Here is a 4,848-nt window from a genome sequence, read left to right on the forward strand (position 1 = left end):
AATTTAGAGTTAAGGAACAGATAAGGGCAGAACTTAAGTTAATACTCATACCTTTTCTAACTGGTAATGTATAGCAGCCCCTTCCCTAAGGCCTACTTTCCACAAACACCCTCCCTTACACTGGCAGCTGGGATGAGGATAGATAAGAGTAGCTAAAACATAACCCCCCCCCAAAAAAAGGCTGACACATTTAGGACCTCCATGGTGTTTACACATTCAGCATCAAATCAAAAAACTTTCCACAACTTATTAACCAGCTCAAAAACATTCGTCCTTTTGTGAACCAGACAGAATGACTCCTAGCCTATCTATATACATCTTAACCTATGCCCTAATCTTTGCGTTATTAACTTAGAACAAATATGTATGTTATCCTGTTTTTCACTAAGAACATCCTGTTATTTCCTTAGTTGTAAGATTTACTCAACCTCACTATGATTGGGGTAATTCTGCAAGTATACTTCTGTAATACCCGTTTTTGTACACTTTCCAAAGCATCATATCACAAAGAGTTTTCCACTGTAAGAATTCCTTTTTCTGATCTCATGTTATCATTTGACCTATAAATAAAGACACCCAAACCGACAGGACAGAGATGCCTGCGTGGTGATCAGAAAGATTCTCGTGGCTCGCTCACTGTCTCTCTCTCTCACCGACACCGTCCATCCTTCGGGGACCCCTGGACCAGCTGGAGTGGCCTCCAGCAAAGTACTATCTCTTGCATGTGGAACCTAAACTACTAGGTTATGTGAAAGCTTTTACTAGAACTTGCCTTGATAATTTACTCCTAAATCTTCCTTCTCTCCCCCACCCCACCCCGCTCAATACAATATCACTACTTCATTTCATGACTGGGCAAAGCTGCTTTAGGCACTACTTGGTGAATAAGCATTAAGAGTTCAAGTAACTATAAATGATGATTTTGCTACCTTGTCTCACAAATTTCAGGCGAGAAGACAGACAATATTACATGTATTATACTTTATTTTTATTTTTTTTGTTTTTCATTTACTATTGAGACAGAGAGAAACAGAGCATGAGTGGGGGAGGGGTAGAGAGCGAGGGAGACACAGAATCCAAAACATGCTCCAGGCTCTGAGCTGTGAGCACAGAGTCCAATGCGGAGCTCAAACCCACTTAATGTGAGATCATGACCTGAGCTGATGTTGGATACTTAACTGACTGAGCCACTCAGGCGCCCCATACATGTATTATATTTTAATATTACAATATCATGTGTATATAATTTCCACAGATATATGTAACTTGATATCTTTTGTAGTCCTAAGGGAAATGGTCCTTGTGTTATTATTCAGTCTGAAAACTACGGTTTGCCTTGTAACTCTCTATCAGGACCTGATATCCATGTGATGCTGAAAATCACAAGATAGTATCAAACTTTCTCTTTGCTCGGTTCCATAAAGTTTACTATAGACCTTTCTCCGCTGTTCTCTAACATCAGGGGAAACAGGACTGAGTTCTAGAGATACATTGATTTATTGTAAAAGATGAATGCACTTAGGTATCTCCCCAATCCATCCACAAGCTCACTGGAGACTTGAAAACCCAATTTACGTCTCCTTAAATAACCTTCTCCTTTTAGCAGCCCCCTATTTGCACTCCCAAAGAAAAAGATGCATTGGAAGGGTGCCAGGAGCCGCACCGTGCCGGAGACCGAAACTGCACAGGTCATCCCTGATGGCAAGGCCCAAGGAAACACCTGTGTGAAAGGACTGCGCAGATCATCCCTGATGGCAAGGCCCAGGGAAGGGACTGCAATGCACTCAGAAGAACCCCCAGAAGAATTCTTCTCTACTTTGTCTGTACTTTTTACTCTCACTTCTGCTGTCAGTCTATTCTAGGCTTAATATGAAACCAGAATCGCCCAAAGTTCCTCCCTTCCTCCAAAATGGAATGTACCTAAATATCATGTCCGCCCCCTCAATCAGATGTTGTCTAATGAATATTGTAGCAATTAGCAAAATTGGAGACAGTCCAGTATGCATAGGGTCTATAAGAGACCTAGAATTCGGGGCGCCTGGGTGGCTTAGTCGGTTAAGCGTCCGACTTTCGCTTAGGTCATGATCTCGCAGTTCGTGGGTTCGAGCCCCGCGTCGGGCTCTGTGCTGACTGCCAGCTCAGAGCCTGGAGCCTGTTTCAGCCTGTGACTCCCTCTCTCTCTGACCCTCCCCTGCTCACGCTGTCTCTCTCTCTCTCCTAAGAATAAATAAAAAAACATTAAAAAAAAAGAGACCTAGAATTCATTTTCCTTGTATGAGTCTAATTGCCAGTAAGAATACATATTATGCCATAAGCAGAGACAAAAACAAGGCTTACTAGTTTTGGAGGGCTATCTCAAAAAAGTGTTAGAGAAATATTTGCCTGCTGACCTGAAGCCAGTAAGGCAACTTATGGATTCTTCTGGTCAAAAAATGAGATTGGTAAATGCAGAGACCAAATTCTAGTTGATCCACGTAAAACATTTCCATACATCATCTATGATAAGTGTTGACATTGTTCTTTCTTAGTAAGGGGTTGTGAGAGTCGGTTACCTACAACTGCGGGTACAAGCATATCCTGTTTTTGCATGCCCACTGAATTTAAACAATTAAAGGGCAATGTGATCTCAGGTATTCTGCAATATACTTCATTTATCCTTATATACCCTGCCATACGTAGTAAACAATATATAAAACTTTGTTATGACTACCTGGTTAAATTTTATTGGTTGAAGTGGAAATCATGTACCGTGAAATCACTGTTGCCAAGAAAACTTAGAAATGTTAAGTCCTATGACTGTACTCAAAAAATGTAAATTGGTTAAGCATGATTGTTTGAATTTGCTATATAAAAACCCTAAGCTGAAAAATAAATTTGAGCAGTCCACCTGAAGAGGGTGGCTCCGTGTCTTCTTTCGCTGATGCCAACCATCACTCTCTGGGCCAACCCTGGCTTGCAGAGGTGGGTCCCCTGCAGCACCGGCCTCTCTGGATGACAGTCACAGCAAGGAAATGGCAATGTTTGCACAGCTCCTCCCATGAGAAATGAAAACTGGTATCTCCTGCTACTACTGGCTCATGTTGGAAATAAGCCTATTGGTATTGACCAGGCCTCACAATATTCCATAGCAGACCCATATTCTGAACACAGATACCTCATAAGGAAAAGCATATTCCTGCCTTTACAAAAGAGATTTTAGATAAAACTCTATGGATCATTGTCAAAAGGCTCTTTCTATGGGTCTTGCAGATCCAAGACTTAGATAATAAAGGGGACTAAGAAAACAAGAGTTACAATGGAGTCTGGCCCCATGTCAGAAGAACCTAATTTATAGTTACTTACTAACTGCTGATGTATGGCAGTCCCTTCCTCAAGGCCTATATTCCACACACACCCTCCCTTACACTGGCAGCTGGGATGAGGATAGATAAGAGTAATTAAAACATAAACCCAGATGCAAAGACTGATACAAATAGAGCCCCCTTGGTAGTTTCCACAAACAAACCAATTCAGAAACATTCATCCTCTTGAGAGCCAGACAGAATGACTCCTAGCTTATCTATATACAATTTAACCTATATGTTATCCTGTTTTTCACTAAGAGCATCCTGTTATTTCCTTTGTCGTAAATTCACTATGACTGGGATAATTCTGCAATTGATATCACAAAAGGCCTCTCATTGTAAGAAATTCCTTTCTTCTGACCTCATATTGTTGTTGAACCTTTAAATAAAGACACCCAAACCGACAGGACAGAGATGCCTGCCTGGTGATCAGAAAGAATCTCGGGGCTCTCTCACTCTCTCTCTCGCCGACACCGCCCATCCTTCAGGGACTCCTGGACCGGCCGGAGCCTGCCTCCAGCAGAAGGGAAGTGTTGGGTGGCACTGCTTGGCTTGAGAACACCCTGGTTTTCCTACTCCTGGGGGTGGGAACTATGAACAAGCAGTGAGCACCGTCCCAGGAAGCATTTACTGTTGTGGCAGAGCTGTGTCCTGCGGCCCATTATGGTTCACTTCAGTTTTCCAGTCTCCTTTGTGGAAAATTCTCTGCCTGGAACAATCTGGATAAGCGTTGTCACCCTGGACCTGGTACAGTCAAGAGAAGGGCTCTGCAAAGCTGAGATCAAGACCTATGGTTTCCAGCTAACACTGGGTTGTTAGCCACTAAACGTGGTCACAGGTGTTGAATTGTATCGTATTGACACAGGCTGAGCTGCTTCAAACCTGTCAGCCGTGAAAAGCTCGTTTTCTAAGAAAGAAAGGTGAGTGTTAAGGAGCATGGGCTGGGCAGTCAGACCGCTTGCATCTCAATCCTTCCTTCCAGACTGCTGAGCTGTGTGATTGGGGCCAAGTGACCCCATCTTTCCGAGCCAAAGCAATTCAAATGTACTTAGCACATAAAAAAACATTCAAAACCATAACACTTATGGTCATGAAGGATTTTATTGTTTTCCATAGTATAAGGCACTTATTTTGTAATGTGCTTTTCTCTTTTTTTTTAATTTAATTTAATTTTTTTTAATTTTTAAAAAAATTTTTAAAATTTTTAAATAGTTTATTGTTAAGTTGGTTTCCATATAACATCCAGTGCTCATCCCCACAAGTGCCTTTCTCCATGCCCATCACTACCCTCCCCCTCCCCCATCTGCCCTCAGTTTGTTCTTGGCATTCAAGAGTCTCTCATGGTTTGCCTCCCTCCCTCTCCCCCACTATTTTTCCCCTTCTTCTCCCCCATGGTCCTCTGTTAAGTTCCTCCTAATCCTCGTATACGTGCAAACATATGGTAGCTGTCCTTCTCTGCCTGACTTGTTTCGCTCAGCATAATACTCTCAAGTTCTATCCATGT

Source organism: Crocuta crocuta, unplaced genomic scaffold (assembly GCF_008692635.1).
Source record: "Crocuta crocuta isolate KB4526 unplaced genomic scaffold, BGI_CrCroc_1.0 scaffold483, whole genome shotgun sequence".
Classification (NCBI taxonomy): Eukaryota; Metazoa; Chordata; class Mammalia; order Carnivora; family Hyaenidae; genus Crocuta; species Crocuta crocuta.